Genomic DNA, 21,005 nt, shown 5'->3' with positions numbered 1-21,005 from the left:
CCTTTATAGTTGTGACATTTTGACAGTTCAAAGGTAGAAGAGAGAGAAAATGCTACAGGCAGAATTCTCCCGTCTGAGTCTTTTCTCCAATCTCCAGAGAGTTTGTGTCACGGTGCGCATGAGAACATCTTGTGTGCTTTGCAGTGTGTGCCAGTCTCATTCTTTCTTTTTCAATTTGTTTTCTTATGATCAGGCAAATACAGAAAAACAGCATTCATTGGTAATTAGAGTTTTGATGTTATTTATCCCACTCAGTCATTAAATTGTATTTCATTTTGCTTTAGTCATGTTAAAAACCAAAGGTGAAATGTGTAATGTCTTATTTCTCATGTTTTTCATAATTCAGTGACTAGGGTGGGCATAATTGATCATGCGCATCAGTCAGTAAAAACTACAGCCAATAATTTAATCGTGATCAGAGCTACCTATTTTTCAGATGAATCGTCAGCGCGTATGTTTTGGCTCTGGATAAATATTTCAGGTTAGATTTAGCGGTGACAGCAGATTTACTGACTACATTAAATATCGTTAGATATATCGCCCAGCCCTAGTAATTACAGCCAAAATAAAATGGATAATTTAATCTGAGACCTATTTTTCTGTGAGTATTTTTGGATGGATAAATATTTCAGTTAGAGTGACAGCAGTGAACTACATTAAATATTTAATGCATTTAAAATAAAATGGCAGATACATTAAGATTTAATGGATTAAAAAATAAATTGTAAGAAAGTTTTTTAAAAATCTTGATGTTGAAGCTCCAAAGCTTGTGTCAAATAAACAACACATGCACTCATTTACACTGAATCACTATATAGGAACTTGATTCATTTGTGCCAAAACCACGTGATCTGTGATGCTCCATTGCTGAAAGGTTTTGAGTAATGAGCCTTTTTATTATAAAGTTGAGAGGAAAATCTAGGTGGCTCACAAAACTTTTAATGTATAGACTTAAGTTGGTGCATTTCTATTTTGATTTAGTTCTATACGATCTGATTCATTTGAATGAGCTGGGCTTTGCAGTGCTAGAAATCTCCATGAGCAATATTATGGAATAAAAATGACGTTTTGTCACACTACAACACTGCTACTTGCTGGAAAACTTTGGTTATTACCAGAAATGCTTTGTTGTTTATCTGAAAACAGCTTCTGTCATGCTACTGGAAATGCTGACAGGTTAGTGGCATTGCTTGCTAATTACGGTTTACACTCTATCACACTAAATAAACCTAGGGATGGTTTATAGTTGAATTTTGCAGCTGGGTGCTATTTATTCGTAATGAGTTTGCTTGTGGCATTTTGAATGTTTGAATCCGCTGCTTGTTTGATAGTAACTTTCCTAAAGAGTGTATTATGCAACTAGTTTCATGTAATTTCTATATATCGCAACAAGTATGAGGCATAAAGACAAATATTTTAAAACAGCTGCTCAATATTTTTGTGAATACATTTTTTCAGGTTTTCTTGATGAATAGAAAGTTCAAAGATTTGAAAGTAAAAAAAATATTTTATAACATTATAAATATTTTAACTGTCACTTTTGATTTATTTAATGCATCCTTGCTGAAGATTTTATTTATAAGTGAATTAATAAGTGAGTACTCTACTATTTTACCCAGTGTAGATAGTCACACAGAGGACTGATAAGTCTTAAAAAAGGTAGGCTACCTTAAAAGAATAGTTCACCAAAAAATAAAACTTTGCTGAAGAAAAAAAAAAAAAAAAAAAAAAAAAAAAATTAGTTTATTGGTTCCATTTCTCTCCAAAAAATAGCTAGGAACACTGAGGGAGGAAACTGTTCAGTCTAGAATCCGCTGATTTGGCACTTGAAGCAAAAATGAAGTGGTCATTAAACATTATGGTCAAGACATTTATGAATCAACATTAGAGTTTTATGGACGTTGCTTAAATGATCAGACTTTTTAAATAGCTCACATAAAGGCCACATTGGTACTGGGAGGTGGACTCGAGATACTGTTTCATTTTTGTGCACATTTGGTAAATGCTGAATTAATAACTGCATAAAGTGCAACCAAGGCTGTCATAGTGAGATAAAAGGATAAAAAATAGATGAATAAGGAAAAAAGAAATGACTGGCCTAGTAGTGGTGCTGCTTTAAAGATGCAACTTTTCTAAGATAAAAACAGCTAAAACAACACACTGTAACTAAAAATACAAAACCATTAGTCAACCAGTCAAATAGTTGATGAGCAATCAAACTTGCAATTCAATTTGCACCTAAAACTTCTTACTCAAAACATCATGCAACAAAAAATATTTGTTCAGGTATCTGCACTTTTTTCTTCTAAAAAGAGAATGCATCAATTTTAGCAATCAGATTTCTAAACAAGCAGACTTTTTATATAAACAAACTGCTCTTTCAAACAGATGAATGCCTGTGAAAACTCCTTATACTTTCATTTTCAACCATTCAGGAATACTTGTAGTACCTTACAGATTTTATAATGTAGTAATCAAACACTGTTCCCCAGGAACACATGCTACAATGAATGTGTCATAAGCGATATGTAATGGTGCACAGCTAGGTCTTCTGTACACAAAAGCAGTTGCCGTGACAACATACCAAGATACTTCAATGTAGCTTTTGGCGAAATGAAAACATTCAATTGGCATGCAAATCATGCATTGGCTCGAAAACATGGATCCGCAAACATGCAGTATGTCATTTAAAGTCTACATGTTGTCTGCAGATTGCTTCAAGACTCAATGGAAGTTGGAGAGCTGTTGCTGATAGCATTGCAAGCATAACCGGTCTATGATCTGATAAGCTAAGTCACAGGAGGATAAGCTATGAATATTTTTGAACATTACATTTGCATAAAGTAATACATTTGCAATATAAATGGCTGATCTTTTTATTATAAATAATTTATTATATATATTTATTTATATTAACAGTAAATCTGTGAGTTTTTAATCAGTCAGCAGCACAAGTAATTTACTAATGCTTTTTAATATGTGGCATCTAGCTAATCATGAGCTTTTAACTACTAATTATTTTAATTTGCCCACTTTTTAGATGTCATATTTGCATAGTTTCCTCTATGGTGGCGGTAATACTACACATGTATAATACACCACAGTCACACAGAAGAAAGCTTCAGAAGAACCCCAACAAACCCCTCACTTCAAACTGCCAGCAATACTTTCTCTGAAATGCTTCCTGCTTTCTCATTTCAGAGAAAAAATACATTGCAGTCTTCAGACCTATGTTTAGGTTCACTGTAATCATAAGACTTGAGATCTAATGTCAAAGCAACGGGAAAATGACAGGAGGAAGAGGACAGCAGCGGCTATTGGAAACGGTGACGGCACACATGCCAGACTGAACTGACTGGGATTTAAAGGGATAGTTCACTCAAAAATGAAAATTCAGTCATTAAATACTCACCCTTATGTCGTTTCAATGAAGTTTGTTCATCTTCAGAACACAAATTAAGATTTTTGATGAAATCCGAGAGATTTCTGACCCTGCCTAGACGGCAATGCAACTGACACATTCAAGGCCCAGAAAGGTACAGTAGTAAGGACATCGCTAAAATAGTCCACGTGACATAAGTGGTTCAATCTTAATTTTATGAAGTAACGAGGATATTTTTTTTTGCACAAACACAATTTCTTCACTTCCATCTCAGTCTTCGAGGTGCGTTGATGTCCTAACTGCCTTTCTGGGCCGTGAACATGGTAGTTCTATTGCTGCCTATGCAGGGTCAGGAAGCTCTTGGATTTCATCAAAAATATCTTAATTTGTGTTCATAAGATGAACAAAGGTCTTTCAGGCTTGAAATGACATGAGGGTAAGTAATTAATGACAGAATTTTCATTTTGGGGTGAATTATGGCTTTAATCAAAGATTTATTTATTTTAATTCAAACATTTGGAGTTGATAAATTATTTAGAAAGAAATGTCTTATGCTCACCAAGGTTATATTTATTAGTATAAAAAAATACAGTAGAATACACTTCAAATGGCTTCAGGCCTGAAAATAATCTGAGGTTTGAGGGTTAGTAGTACAGTATATGATTTTTACCTATCCCTTTAATTGTCTCAGGAACACTAAAACATCATGGATGTGTTTAGCCTGAGCTTGAAAGTGAAAATGGATGTCACGGCCTCAATTTATCTGCAAATGAATCAGCTGATATGCAATTTCACAGGCACCGTCAGCATTTACACACCTATTAAGAGCCATTTAAAATGACCACTATATTATAAAGATTGTCCATTAAGCAGCATTAAGTATCTCTGATCGGTAACCAGTGTTCATTTGCATGCATAATATATCAGGGACAGGTTCATGAAATGTTCATAGGAGTTCATGACTGTTAACTTAACAGCTTTGACCATATAGCCTACGAAATGATCCACTCAGGAGCTGATATTTAAAGAATCCTCAGGCCTGGCACAGCAGACGTGACTGGAGCGAGGAGTTTATGATTAGCAAACATGAACAGAGGCGCTCTAATCAGTTCTTGCTATGGCAGCTAGCCAGTTCCATATGCGCTCTCCTGCAGAAGAGAAAAATCACAAATGAAACCTCTTTAATATCTCAACTGTTTCAATGATATTAAATGGAGAGCAAATGGAGACTCTTGCTGAAGTCTCCTGCTTTGCATATTTTTCTCCTCTAGAGCTTCAAAAGAGATTAAATCAAATATTAATGTTTCAATATGTGCTCCAAAATGCCAAGATACCGAAGATCAAAGATCAAAAATCATACACATCAAATCTGCACTATTATATACACATTAACTTAAGGAACATTAAAAAATAAATAAATAAATAACAATTACTATATTAGTGTCCCCATTCATGGATTCATGGATAACATTCTGTTTATTATAAGCGTGTGCTGCAGTTTTGTTATCTACAGCTTTAAATGCTCAAGCTCTTTATAGTCGAGTGGATTCTGATTGCCTATTTCCCCAGCCAGGAACGGTGAACGAGAATGTTCTGGAAAGTGATTTTGTACCTCTCTTTGATGGTTCCACGAGGCGTCGCTCTCTAGTGGATCTCAGATTTCTGGAGGAGATGTAGATTTGTAATAGTGAGTGGAAGAAGGTGGGTGCTGAGCCTGTGGCTGTTCTATATGCAAGCATCAATGTCTTGAACTTGATGCGAGCTGCAGCCAGTGCAGGGAGGTAAAGAGAGGTGTGACGTGGGCCCTTTTGGTTCGTTGAAGACCAGTCGCGCAGCTGCATTCCGAATCATTTGTAGAGGTTTGATTGTGCATAATGGAAATCCAGCTAGAAGAGCATTGCAGTAGTCTAGCCTAGAAATGACAAGGGCCCAGAAGTTGTGCAGCATGCTCCGTTAGGAAGGGCCTGATCTTTCTGATGTTGTGAAATGCAAACCTGCAAGATTGAGCAATTTTTGCAATGTGGTCTTTGAAAGTCAGCTGGTCACTCATCAAAGATAACACCAAGATTTCTGACCAAACTTGATGGGGGTAATTGTTGATGAACCTAACTGGATGGTGAAATCATGGTGTAGAGTTGGAGTGGCAGGGAAGAAAAGGAGCTCAGTCTTTGCCAGATTGAGCTGTAGGTGATGTTCTTTCATCCATACCAAGATGTCCGCAAGGCAGCCTGAGGTCTGTGCAGCTACCGTTGGATCATCTGATTTAAGTGAAAGATAGAGCTGTGTGTCATCAGCATAGCAATGGTAGGAGAAGCCATGTGCCTGGATGATGGGTCTCAGTGATGTAGTGTATATGAAGAAGAGTAGGGGTCCAAGAACAGATCCCTGAGGAACCCCAGTGACCAGTTGATGTGCTTTGGATACCTCCCCTCCCCTCCCCAAGCCACCCTGAAAGACCTACCAGTGAGATAGGATTCAAACCAGCGAAGTGGAATCCCTGTGATGCCCAGTGATGAGAGGGCAGACAGGAGGATCTGATGATTCTCAGTGTCAAACGTGGCAGATAGATTAAAAATATTAATAGAAATAATTGCAGCTCAATCATAATAAAACCGCACTGATTCCAACTATCATTCCTCCACATTGTTATCATAAAATTTTACTTCTCTAAGTCATAGAATTTTAATTTTAATTTTAATCCTTAGATTCTTTTTGGCTTTTTCTTTATTGTTATAGTCTGTCCTTGGTGTCAACAGGCCTTTACTCTATAGATCAACAATTCTAATAGGTAATTTTAAGAGGACAAAAAAGGTCCTGATGTAAAGAAATTTATAAATATCTAAATTTCTTCTGAGCTTCCCCTCCCCTAGTTGGGTTTCAGAGATGCTCGGTTGCCATGGTTATGGGTAGCACAAATCAGACTTAAGACATTTTTTTCTACTGCACGCTTTCACTGGCTATGAACACAGTGGAAATAAACAGTGCTGATGTCCTATTTACTGAGAGTTATGGTGAGAGGAGGAAGCAGGCAGCAATGGAGATCTCTCCAGGGAAGAGCAAGTGCCCTATCTATTTTATCATGTATACATTTGTCAAGCAGGATACCAGGATGGTTGTGCCTTCGCCTGGTTTGAGGTGATAAAGGCGAAAGCGCAAACAGTGCAGCCTGGTTGAATTTTTGCATGCCTGAAGCCACTGTCTGATCACATCTGGTGAAGAATAACTCTCCAGAAACAGGCAAACCTTGCTGATATGCTACCTGAAAAGCTGACATGCTGGTTTGTGTATTCAGAGATCAAATAAATGCTTAAATATAATATTTTCAACAGTATTCATCTGAGATGGATGAAAATGTAATGCTGATTTAGATTTTTGAGCATTGTGGTGCATGTAAATCAAGTGGTTTGCAGAAATCAATCTGTAAAAATAAAAAAATAAAAAAAAATATTTTTTATTTTAAAAAAAAAGATGATAAAAAATGATGTATTGTTTCTTTTCAATATTGTATACTATTGCATTGCATTGTATACATAAAACAATAGTACGTAATAATAATAATAATAATATTTTAAAGATATTTTAAAGATGTTAAAAATTATATGAAGAATTAAAAATTATTCATTGCTTAAATATAAAGGTTTGGGTTCAGATTTAAGGATGTAAAGTTAGTTCAAGCACCAGTGTCCCTAATATTTCTGCACTTCTAGCAAATTAAAATATTTCAATTAGGGTCAAAATATTTTAGGTGAGTGTTTTGAGCTGTAGCGACTCTCCACCAGTAATCTAGACACTGAAACTCAATGTAAATTAACAGAGATTAACTGTTCACTATGGGTGATTCCTGTTTGGCATGAGAGGGAGCGCTTTCTTTTGCCATGAGTGTCTAATCTTTGATTTTGTGTCTTCATTTACCTCTTGTCGCACAATGGATGCAAATTACTCTCGGGATCTGAGCATGCAATTAAACACCTCCCTTCAGAGTGTGACGAGCTCTGTGATTAAAAGAGAAGCTGTGTTGAATGGGCAAGCTTTGTCTGGCAACACGCTAACACTTCTGCACAGGTTTCCGTCCTTTGTATACTGGTGTATGACTTATTAAAAGTGAAGATGTTGAATGATATTTGTCATAATTTAGTGATAACAGAAAACAAGATGTGCACTGTTCATTTAAGAAAACTGTTATTTTATGTCTTGATAAACACTATGATTAATCTTGAAGTCATCGTAATTAGTAAACACTATTGCTGGAGTGACAAAACTTGCAGTGCATACACTGGAAGAAAGAAATATCCCAGTCTTTTAAAGGAAGAGCAGCGCTGCGTGACGATTGGAGATTTTACTTCTTTAGAAGATTGATTTTAGCCATTAAAAGTGAATTAGCTTTTTATGATTCTGTACTTGATTCTGTGAATACAATTGTAGGAATAAAATCCTCTCTAGAGTCTCATTGATATGCTGTTACACTTCGCTGAGTTTTCTTTAAAACAGAAGTAAATCTAGTCTTATTAAAGCAGTGAAACTGCCTTTTGGCTGAACGACTGTGGGACATTGTTAATTGCAAATTGGAAAGCAAATTAAGTTTGATCCAAAGAGACTGGGCTAAATTTGGAGATCATTTCTAAATTGATGTGCAGTGTAGCTCATGTTGATCTTTTTTATATCTAAAATATATGCAATAGTCACATATAAGCTATTTATATTGTATAAAATTGTGTCCTGAAATCAAAGAATATAGATTGTGCCAGGGCTTTAAAGAGGGAAGTTGAACTAACTGTCAAACTTCCACTTTCTTGTTTTTAGCCATTTTTATATTTTTTTGAGAACCCGTCAGCATAAAACTTTTAAGTAAGCAAAATTGTTATTGGTGTGCTGCAGGGTTCAGCTTTAGGGCCAGATGTTTTTTTTAGCTGAGACTTCAGAGATAATTTTTTTTTTTTTTTTTTTTCTGTTCATTCTTCATGCTAATTAGTTTTTAGGAAGTAGTCAGACAGATGCTGCATACCTTCCTGTCATAATGATTCATTTAGGCTGCCATTAAAGCAGGACCTTGTTTTATTTTTTTTGGTGAATAAATACTAATTTGCTCCATTGTTGTACAGAACATACAGCAGGAGGAGTTTGTGTGTCATCTGCTGGCTACTTCTTACAGTACTGTCCTTTTAAAGTGTTAATGTGAGGTTTCCTTTTATCAAACGCATGTTTAACTTGAAAAACGTATTTTTATGCTATTATAATTTATTTAACATGCTGTGCATTGCTATGCTCTATAATTGTTGCTGCTGTCTTCTTTACTGTCAGTCATTGCACACATTAGGATGTTATGAAAGGCTGAAGAAACTGACTGATGGATGCTTTCATAAATAAAACCCTTGTCATTTTTTCCAGGGATGAGGCACTGTTTATTGCTTCCTTCACTGCCTCTCGTCATACTGTTTTGGTCCGTTAGAGAGTGCAGCTCTAACACATCCATGCAAATCACTCCTGAAATAAAGGCTGAAAAGAAAGTGTGGTTGTCATGACGCCCATCAGCTGTTCAGTTGAGAAATGAGTACAGTAGACAGGAGACTGTCAGTCAAATCAAAGCAGCAGGACTAATAAATAGCAAGTTCATTTAAGCTAGCGGTTCTGAGCGATCTTTTTATTTTTCTAGACTTTGACAGTTTTGGTTTCTAAATGTTTCTTGAGTTTTAATGGTTTAATGCACTTGAAAGCCAATAATTTACTTCACAAAACATACTGTGTTGATTGCCACAAATGTTTTATCCTCACAACAATTTAACCCATATTTTTTTTTTTTTTTTTTTTTTTTTAAACAAATCAATGTTGTTTATTTTATTTTTAATTTTAAAATAATACAAAATATATCTTTTTAATTTAGTTTTATGATTTTCTGTATAATTTTACTTGCTTTAATTAACAGATAAATTTGTGGCTTAATATTGTTGAGTTCAGTGAGCACATTTTTTCCCTTTGCTGCCTCCAACAAACAATCAGAACAACTCTCAAACCATTTTTGTCACAACCCACCAGTTGAGAACCAATGATCTATGGGATGCGAGGCGTGACAAGAGTTAATTCCTGTCTGTCAACAAGAATTCCCAACAAGTTAGACGGGGTTGTGGACTCTGGATAATGTTGTAAAATAAGCCTCGAGAAGCAGGGGTCTATTTTCCACATGTGTGCTTCGCTGCTCTCTGAAGAAGGTGCCTGAAGTCTTCCCATGTACTCGAGACAAGTCTTGAAATCTTCAATTTCATGCTTGCTTAGTCCACAGAACACAAATATTGATTGGCGTTTACAATTCCCAAATGATTATAGTTGTTTATGACCAGACGAGGACTAGAAGAATTTGATTGATGAAGCATCTGCTTTATTTTCAAGGATTCTTTGAGTTTATGCTGCGTTCCAGGCAGGTTTTTGAGCCCATAAGTCACGACTTCAAACCACGACTCATGACTTTGTAGCGTTCCAGGCAAGTCACACCAAACTGCCTGAGCACAAGGAATTGTATTGTAGCTAGATTATTAATTTTAATGCAACGTTATATTGTCCTTAAGTCTATTTCTCACCGTGTACCACTTGCATAAACAGCGCATCCGTAGGCAATATTATCCGTCGGGGCTTCCATTGTTGTTTCGCGGGCTATGTGACGTCAGAGTGCGGAACTGGGAGCACATCGATCTAATACGAGTTCACGGGTGGAATGTCACTGGTTTAACTGCTGTTCCAGTGCACTTTCACGGGTAAAAGGTTGGAAAAACATGGGTTGCCTTGAACGCGGCTATTTGTTGTCTCAGTTGGTTCACTTGCGTTTGTTTGACCTCAAACAAACACTTAAAAGCTTTAGAAGAAAATCACTCATTCTTGTTACGTACAGTGAGTCTAATCTATTTTTTTTTCTTGTCCTTTTCCCTTCTCTTTCTTTCTCTTCCGCTCCAGCTGGTTGGTGGTGAGTTTGACCTGGAAATGAACTTCATCATCCAGGATGCGGAGGCCATCATCTGTATGTTGGAGCTGCTGGAACACTGTGAAGTAACATGCCAGGCAGAAATCTGGAGCATGTTTACTGCCATCCTGCGCAAGAGTGTCCGCAACCTGCAGACCAGCACTGAGGTCGGCCTCATTCAGAGGCTATTGCTCAAAATGAGCTCTGTGGATGATATGATCGCAGGTGAGTGGTCTCAACCTGACCCTCTTCCAGAGTTTTGGAATTGACCTCTTGTAAAACCCATTTCTTTCTATTTCTCCAAAGCTCTATAAATGGTTCAGAAAATGTTTAAACAGCTTTGAAGTGAAAGATGTGCAGAATAGTCAGAACAGTCATGCTGTCTTTTTTTGAGAAAGAGGATTTTGAAGATTGTCACTGAAAAATGACTTAAATATCAGTCTCTTCATTTTATATGGCTTCCGGAGACAGTCATATGAACTACTTTTATGGTGCTCTTTTGATGGTGTTTTGTTATTTTTGGAGGTTGACAGCTTCATGGTCACTATGAACTGCCTTTGTATGAAAAAGATATATGTAAATATACATGTACTTTGAAATATCACATTTCTGGACTATTCATTTCAAATGAACTACAAAAGAATAAGTAATCAAAACGTTTTCATATCATAAACATGCATTACTTTAAAAATAAAAAAGTATTTAATTTAATTTAATTTAAAAATAAAAAAGAATACATTTTTTATTATTTTAATAATTCTTTCTTTCTTTCTTTGATATTTTTAATGTTTTATTTACTTTTTAATATTTTTATTTATTCATTTTTGTATTTTAAATGTGAGTAAACAATGACTGTTTTAAACTTAACTCCAAAAGAAGTAGCAATCAACAATATTTCCATACCACAAGCATGCATGTTGATCACTGGCTGTGAAGTTCATCTGTGTAGTGTACTAGGTTAAGATTTTAGATCAAGCTGCAAAAGCAGATTTATTTGAACCTTATTGCATATTATATCATGCTTGTTGTTTACTTTTTTGCATAAAAGGTCAAAGATAATGCTCTGCTTTGAACAGCGTGTGCAAGATATGGGCAACGGCTTCCATTTTTTCCCAATTTCCATTTTTTTTAGACGCCTGAGAGCGGTGCGAATCGCTGTGAGTGAAAGAAATGTGGATTAAACTGCAATCTTCTCAGCAGTGGAATTCATCAGGCTAAGGCAGAAGAGAAACCGAGAGAGAAATCTCATTAGTTGCACCGTCTGGTAATGAGATTGAGTGGCAGTTTAGAGCAATATTACATTTTAGTTACCGTTTATGAATGAAGAAGAATGTTTTTTGATTCATTCCTTCTGTAACTCATGGGCAACATGTTCCTCTGTCTGCATACATTAAATGCCATTTTTCACAATCAAAATCCTCTAAGAAGCAGAGGCTGTGAATTGCCTTATGGAAGGTTTTATCAGCAGTCTTGATTACATTTTACATTAATTAGCATAACTTCTCATGTCATCCTCGCAGCACCACAGTGTTTAACCTGAATTGAAAGAGCCGAGTCAACTGTAGGCGCTGTTTGTGAACCATAGAAGTGGGTATATATATATATATATATATATATCTATATATATCTATATATATATATAATATATATATATATATATATATATATATATATATATATATAATCATTTTTCCCCGCAGACCCGACCCCACAATGTCAAAAAAATTTATGTCATTTGGCATAAACAAGCACACACACACACACATGCATGCATACACACACACACACACAAGGGGGAAAAAAGATTAAAAATAGTAAATGATGTTTATCTGAAAGTGTAACAATGCAAACAGGTTTCTTGTAAGGAGCAGGTTTATGGTTAGTGTTGGGTTAGGGTACAAAAAATATTGTTTGGTCAGTATAAAAGTAATAGAAGTCTATGGAAAGTCCCCACAATTCATAGAAACAAACATGTGCTAGATGAATATATTGTTTTAATTTATTATTTATTATTTAATTCAGTTTTAAACATTGAACTATGTACATTCCATTTTAATCAGTCTGTTTCATTAAAAAAAAAAATCACTTTAAACAATTCATTGAAACCTTTTTATGTTTAACTAAGTTATATTGAACAACGGAAGTTCCTAAAGGGCCTGTGCAGTCTGGGGGTCTGTTTGCCGCGGTTTGATTCCTCTCAAACATCTAACTGTGAAATTGCTATTTTGCACTGTGTTATAATACAATGTCTTGTGCATGTTGCACACACACCTGTGCTTCGGGGAATCTGTTTACATGCAAACTCTGCCCACTTCAGTTAATCCAGATCTAACGTCTCTCTGTCTCTCTGGTTTTTTTTTTTTTTTTTTTTTTCCATGATGCACAGACTTGCTGGTGGATATGCTGGGAGTTCTGGCCAGCTACAGTATCACCGTCAAAGAGCTCAAATTGCTCTTCAGCATGCTGAGAGGAGAAGGAGGATTGTGGGTAAGTCACTGAAAATGAGTGAAAACTCATGTAGGGCTCTGAGGCTCCAAGGGGTTGTTAGCTTCACCGCTTTTGGAGATCGTTGAGCCTTTTCAGACCTCTGGAACAATCAACCACAGAACAGATCAGGCCTGCCCAGGTATCGATTCCCCATTCTCTTGAGTGAGGGATATTGACAGAACATCGAGTGCTGGCGGACACCACAGTGAGGATGTTGTCACAATAGTTTTCAGTTTTGGATAGAGTAAAGTACCCCTCTGGAGAAAAATAATAAAGACTTGGGCTTTATTGAAGCAATTAGTTATGAGATGTGAAAATGAAATGTTTTGATCAGCATGTGTTTTCATTAGCTTGCCAAAAGAGGTGAGAATACGACAGATTGGATTGACGTTCTTAAATCAGAACTGATTTAGTGAGACAAAATTTAAAGTTAATTTCAGAAGTTTTTGCTGAGAAGGTCCTGTGGGGTTTTCGTTTTGGTGATTTGGTTTTTCTTAAAGTTACTTGTCTTACCTCTCACGTACTGTCTTCCACAGCCAAGACATGCAGTCAAACTGCTCTCAGTTCTCACTCAAATGGCACAGAGACATGGACCAGACACTTTCTTTAACTTTCCTGGCCGAAGTGCAGCTGTGAGTGACCCCATTCTTAGCACTATTTTGCATATTTATGCATATTTCAGATGTTGTGAAGTTAAATTAAATGTTGTTTTTAAAATAAAATTAAAATTAAATTTTAATTGTGATGGCAAAGCTGAATTTTCAGAAGCCATTACTTCAGTCTTAAGTGATCGATCAGAAATCATTATAATAGGCCTATTTGGAATAATTAGAAACATTTCTTATTATTATCAGTGTAAAAAAAAAAAAAAAAAGTCATGCTGCTTAATATTTTTTGTGGAAACCATAAGACATTTTCCCAGTTTTTAATGAATGTAAAGTTCCAAAGAACAGCATTATTTTAAGTTTTCATTGTCACTTTTAATCAGTTAAATCTGTCCTTGCTGATTAAAGTATTAATTTCTTTAAAAATTTTCTGACTTATATACAGTATTATTTAATGTTTTAAATATTAAATAATAAATGAATACAATGTGTATTTACGCATTATATCAAATTTCAACCAATACTGATGAATTGCATTTTTCTGATATTGGCCAATAACTAATATGGCACTTGTTCATTCCTACTGTAATTTCATTGTAGAGAAATCCGTTTTATATACAGTATATCTGTTTTGCTGGCTATATTTATATTGGAAACAATAACTTGACTGCATTAGTTATTTAAATTTTTTGAAGCACTGGATGGATATAAACAAATATGTACGGTAAAGACTCCAAGACATTTTTGCTCTCTGTTTTCTGCCAGGCGATTGCATTGCCTCCCATCGCTAAATGGCCATATCAGAACGGCTTTACCCTCAACACCTGGTTCCGCATGGATCCTCTGAACAACATCAACGTGGACAAAGACAAACCCTACCTTTACTGGTGACTACATTCACAGCCTACGCCTTAATGCGGTTATATATAACTTAGTCAACTCTTGGATAAAACTGGCTTAGCAGAAAAGAAAATGACCTTCAGGGCCTGCTTCTGTAAGCAAATTAAACTGAGTGGCTTTGTTTTTGCGTTTAACACAGAGAGGGAGAGTTCTGGCTGCTTTGCCACTTATATAATGAGCTTTGTTAGAGGATTTTGTTTTTTGATGATGTGGTGGATTATGCAAGCATGAAAGGGAATTAGGTCAGATTCTGCTGATTAAACCAATAGGTGTTTGAACCCAGGGCAGAATGTTCTGGAATCACTGGAAAATCTCTGCAGAGGGACACTAGGGTAGAAATAGACATTAATTTGGGCTTTTAATGTCAGCCAGGCAAAAAAAACATCATATGTAGAGACTTGTGGGTAATTAGAGCTCAGATCAATAGCACAGACGTGTGTTTATTGGCCAGGATTCCAGGAGTGAGGGAAAATGCTCCTCAAGGGAGAAGGAGTGAGTGTGTTTTGAGAGAGAGAAAGAAGGACAACATCCATTTTTGAACAGCCTTGGGCTTTTTTTTGTAGAGATATTTTAAGGCATTTGCCTCTGATATTAGCTTGAAGTGATTTGTTAGATGGGCTAGATGTTTATTATGTTCTTGAGTTCAGTTCCTCCATACATTATGTAGATCTATGCATTGAGACACTGCCCCGGACTTTGTGAGAAGGTTACAAAACAGAGTTGTTAAAGGCTACCACGCTAATAACGCTAGCTAGCGTTTGAAAGCGAGCACTGGGTCATGTTTGCTGTTGTGCTGCCAGATCTGTAGCCTAGAGCTGCCAAGCGCAGGACCGCTCACACAAACTCTGAGTTCAATCCGTGCGTGACACAGATTCGGAATAAAAGGAGATGTTCACGAAGAAAAACAGAATATTGATTCACACTGAGAATTCTCAGCTCTAGAAGACGTAAAAATGGTCTCTTGTGTTGTTAGGTTTCTTGTATGTGACGGTTTATACCTCTGTTGTGGGGAACAGAGAACACAAAACTGTCTTTGACATTTTGAAATAAGCCTACTGTAATATATCTTTACTCTCACCTCCCTTAACTGTCTTGGAACAGAAAACTAGCTAATACATACCAGGAAACCTACATACTGTGATTAAAAAAAAATAATAATAAAACTGGCTGAATTTAAGGGGTTTTGGGACAATTTTCAGACAGTGGAGTTGGGAGACCAGCATGACCAGGCTAGCAGGCCAGCTTAAACCAACTAATACCTGCAAAACACCTTACCTTTTTGGTTTAACAAACTGTTATTAGAAACCTTAAGATGGAATTTTCCCTAACCTGCTAACATAGAAAATCATAAACTAGCCCAAGATGGTTCTTCTGGTTGTAGCTGGTCTAACATGGTCTTAGCTGGTTTAAAATGATCTCCTAGCTTGGCTAAACTGAAGTTCTATCATGAAAACTCTCTGAAGATTTTAGCATGGTTATGGATTTGACAATGTTAATGCATTTGGTTTTGGAGGATAGATCTGCTACACTGCTGAATTGCTGCTGATGTAGGTTATTGCTGTTGTTGTAGATTATTGCTGCTGCAAAGCAAATAACAGGAACTTACTACTGCCAATACATACTGTATGCCGATACAGTGCTGTGAGTATTTAAGACATACTGCTGCTGCATAAATAGTTTATAACTCGTAGCAGATCTATACAGGTGGAGCTTGGGAAGGTGGAGGGTTTCAGAGAAACTAGTGAATGTTAACCAGCCATTTAAATGTAAAGCCTGTGCCAACTAGAGTTTCATGACAGAACTTGGCATTTATGCTGGTTTAGTTGGTCAGAGCCAAAAGTCCCCAAAATCCTTATTAAAATATTTGCTACAACTCCAGCTAAAACAGGCAAACCAATTGTAAAAGTTAGTTTAAAGTGTTCTTTGTTTGTTTGTTTTTTTTCCACAACAGTCGCCAATTACTACTACCAAAGCATGCTTAAACCAACCTCAGGTGGATTACTGGTCATAACAAGTTTAAGCTAGTTTAGGTGGTTTTCCAGATCTAAACTAGGCTTCACAGGTTCGTGCCTTTGGCTGGTTTAAGTTTTTTTTCAAAAAGGGAATGTTAAAGGGTTAGTTCACCCAAAAATGAAAATTAGCTTTTGATTTATACACCATAGAGGCATCCTATGTGTATATGACTTTCTTCTTTCAAACGAATCCAATCAGAGTTATATTAAAAATTGTTCCGGCTCTTCCAAACGTTATCATTACAATGGGTGGGTGTTTCTGTTAAACAGTCCAAAAGACGTCAAATAAAGCATGCGCATCCATAATAAAACATCCTTTATTTACCCCCCAGAGCCGTGTAAGGCACATTCTTTATGGATGCACGTACTTTATTTGATTTCTTTTGGACTGTTTAACAGAAAAACCCAGCCACTGTAATGATAATGCTTGGAAGAGCCAGGACAATTTTTAATATAACTCTGCTTGGATTCGTCTGAAAGAAGAAAGTCATATACACCTAGGATGCCTCGATTGTGAGTAAATCACAGGTTAATTTTCATTTTTGGGCGAACTAACCCTTTAAAAGAAGATATTTCATTTATACCACATAAAAGTGTTATGAATTGCTGTATATTCTATGTATTTATTGATTCTCAATTTCAGTTTCCGGACAAGCAAAGGCATCGGCTACTCTGCACATTTTGTGGGGAACTGCTTGATTGTGACATCACTGAAGTCAAAAGGAAAGGGCTTCCAGCACTGCGTGAAATATGACTTTCAGCCCCGCAAGGTAGGCTTTCATTTCCAGCTTCGATTCTCTCTTTCTCCTTCTAGCATCTGTAGTGATCTACTGATTGTGTTGTGAAGGAGTAAAAATCGAGTGGATGCCCTTGTGAATTTTCTTGCTGTGATGCTCAGTGAAAATCACGAAGCTGTGCATGATCCAGTTAACTGGGCTAAATATCATGTTTACAAACTGTTACTGAACCCCAGGACATGAGATAACTGAGGCCGTTTTCTGTATTTGTTTTTGATGTGTTGAATCGAAGAGAAATCTCTTGCAAATCACTGCACAGCTGCTGCATTTTTTAAACATCTGTCTAATAAATGATTTCCTTGTTTCTAATCAATATTTAATGCTCTTAGCTGGTGTAATCTTTATAAATGTTAATAGCTCAAACATGCTCTTTAGAGCCTTAGGGAAAGGGTTTGCCAAGGTCTTGAAGGTCTTTCATAAAATTTAATTTTACAGTTTAATTGCAGTCATGTGGGCAAGTTTGCATATTGTCTGAAACTGAGTTGATGATGCAACACAAGATGATGCAACTTTGTTTTAAATGCAATGCAAAATCAAATAAAAATTCTTTACTGAAAAAATATCATGAGCATTTTAGTGGGAGACTATTTACATTTACAGAATTTAAATATACTGTTTTCATTTTCAGCCGATAAAGATTAACTGATCTGATTCAGACCTCTTGTGGTCCAGTAGTCATTAAAACTACAGTTTATCATTTTATCGCAGTTGAAGAAGAGAAATACATTTTTATAGTTCATTGGATTAATCTGATTTTCCCCTATCATGCACATGCAAATGAACTGTTTAATTCTTCTGATCTCCAGTGGTTTAGACTCACATAGGGTTTTTATTTCTTTTTTCTTTTCTTCTTCCTAATAACAGCTTTGAATTTCTTTGATTTAGGGACTTAATATAAGCGATAACAGGCTGTGTAGCAACTGTTTTTTTATTAATTTTTTTATGTGGTCTATACACTATACAACAAACAGCACGCGAAGAACATGCATTTTGTCTAGAGTGGTGTAGGCTTCACTCCAGAGTGTGTTTGAAACACTGCGCCATATCGTGACTCTTTCGTGTGGTGGCACATTGACAGAAATGAAATCTGTAATGACCCTTGTCTCCTGCTAAGAAAACCTGCCTTCACTTCCCCACTACTTTGATTTCCTCCCTGCCTCTGTCTGCTTCCTCTCCTCTCCTCTCCTCTCTTCTCCTCTCACTCAAGATTCGATGTATTATTTATATCTAAATGCAAATTTTACTGCATTAGACCTTCTGGCTGCTGCCCATGAAAACGGTTTTGGTTTGAAATGTGTGCTTCCAGTGCCAAGAAAGAAAAATACAGCTAAAATCTTCTTTTTTTTTTTTTTGTTAATCTACATTTTCTCTGATCATCCTGATATCTTAGACTACTGTAGGATTTTGCCTTGAAATTAAGGTTTTGATGATTGCTGAATTAGTCTGCTATCAAGTAATTCATTTACTGTTTTATACATTAAATATATTCCATAAATGCAACTTGACAGTGATATCCGTCTGTTTTCTTTGGAATAACAAACACTGTGAATCATTCACTGTGCAATAGTGAATGAAAAGGGTTTATTTTGATTTCATGCTGACCTTTTTCCTTCTTTAGTGGTACATGATCAGCATCGTTCACATCTACAACCGCTGGAGGAACAGTGAGATTCGCTGCTACGTCAATGGACAGCTTGTCTCCTACGGCGACATGGCTTGGCACGTCAACACCAACGACGTAAGACCATTTTGCTATCACTTTCTCAGTCTATAGCTGCCGGATGTTGTCTCAGAGAAATATCATCACCACTGTGTGCACAGTGTGAAATTAAACTATGAAAGATGCATTGATTTACCACCGTTTCGGAAGAAATAAATGACGTTTATTTCTGCAAACACATCAAGCCTATCATGCAGTGCATGCTGCAAAAATAATTTCTTTTGTTATTTTTAGGAATATTTTAAATATGCTTGCAAAATAGTGAAAATTGGTTCTCTCTCTCTCTCTCTCTCACACACACACACACACACACACACACACACATATATATATATAAACACACACACACAGTATATATATATACTGTATGTGCTAGGTAGTAACTGATTACATGTGATCTGGATTATGTAATCAGACTCCAAAATTTAAGTACTTGTAATTAGATTAAATTACATTTTAAAATATTTATCAGACTACAGTTACTTTTTATTTGAGTACATAATTATATACAATTTACACAATAGGAATGAATTATTCATAATTTATTGATTCTCCCTATTTTTTTTCATCATTTAAATGTACTTTTCTAAAATAACATATACATTCAGGAAGTCTTCCAGTTTTGTGGACGTTCACACAAAGACTAGTCACTAGTAAGATGGTTATAATTACACAACACAGCATTTCAACTCTAGATTTACAAAAATCATTTCAGTTTTGAGAAGTGGTTTCTCAACATTTCAACAATTTAAAAGTAATCTAAAAATAATCAAAAAGTTGTCTGATTATATTACGTAAAATGTGTAATGTAATGGATTACCTTTCTAGCTACTATTTTATTTGGAATCTGGAATCAGTAATTGACTATACAACATATAACAAAATGTTATTCCCTAACATGACAAAAATTCTGATTAATAAAATGGAACCCTCTGATGTAGAAAAAATATGAAGTTTTTGCCAACTCAAATCTTATATGAGATATTATCTTGGGGCTTCAACGATTGGATTAAAATTCACAAACCTTTGCTTCTGTACCTCACTGAAAGCAATGTAAGATAATTAAAAGGTTGGACCAGCAGTGCTTAACCTCAGATCTCCTGGGTGCTGATTTTGATTAAACTAATAGGCAGGTTTCAGCACAGAATAACATCTCTGTAATGCTACATCTCAATTACGCTGTGAACCATTACTCGCTTAGTATGAAGTTTGCATACTGACATCCACTATATTTCCAAACCAGCGCTCTATTTTTTTTCCTACTGTTCATTTCTGAGAGATTGCTACGTAGAACTCCAAACTGTTTTCTTCATGTGCTTATCACAGAGCTATGACAAATGTTTCCTCGGCTCATCTGAGACGGCAGACGCCAACCGAGTGTTCTGCGGACAGCTCGGAGCCATCTATGTGTTCAGTGAAGCGCTAAACCCTGCTCAGATATTCGCCATCCATCAACTAGGCCCAGGATACAAGGTATGTATCAGATTTGCCAAAGTGCGTTACACACCAACGCTTCGCAACCACCATTGATCTCCAAAAGATGTTTTTCCTTTATCAGTGACATTTGGTTATTGATTAATGTGCCTTCCAACATGATTTCACCATCGCCCTGGGGAAATAACCATGTTTGTGAGATCTAAATCTCAGCTGATTTCTAGCTGGTCATTATTGTCCAGCTACTATGTTGGATGGATTTTCCAGCAGGAAAAATGAGGTGTGAAAAGCTGCATTTACATATTCACTTTTTACCAAACGTTTGTTTGATGAACCTTATTCTTTTTGTTGTCATGCATTATTGCTTTTATATTGAACGACAGCAAAGTTTCTCAGTTTTGCTTCTTAATGAAGTCTTCCGTTGATGAAGTCTGCCTCTGGATAGTTTATAGTCTTTCTTTCCCTTTCATGTTTCTGACCTTTTGTTGCTAATTCTCAAGGTGCTTTTGAAGCGATTTAGTGTTTAATTGCATCCATGGGGTAAACAGAGAGCAGGTTACTGTGTTTTTTTTTTTCTTCCAAGGCTGTATCCTTATTAAATATGAAGCTCTGTCATATTAGTAATTAGGACTCGCAGCAGTTTTTCAGTCTCATTGTGCAAAGTCAAATTTTCTCTGAAGCACCAGGCTTTGATTAGTGACTCATTATCTAAAACAATAAAC

At 36.1% G+C, this 21,005-nt stretch overlaps 1 pseudogene; it reads left to right on the top strand.

Moving 5' to 3' along the window:
• The window catches only part of LOC109076556, a 247,798-nt pseudogene that overhangs the window by 44,829 nt on the left and 181,964 nt on the right, over positions 1-21,005 (top strand).

Source organism: Cyprinus carpio, chromosome B15 (assembly GCF_018340385.1).
Source record: "Cyprinus carpio isolate SPL01 chromosome B15, ASM1834038v1, whole genome shotgun sequence".
Lineage (NCBI taxonomy): Eukaryota > Metazoa > Chordata > Actinopteri > Cypriniformes > Cyprinidae > Cyprinus > Cyprinus carpio.
The sequence above is the reverse complement of the archived record's forward strand: the minus strand, read 5'-3'. Positions and strand labels throughout refer to the sequence as shown.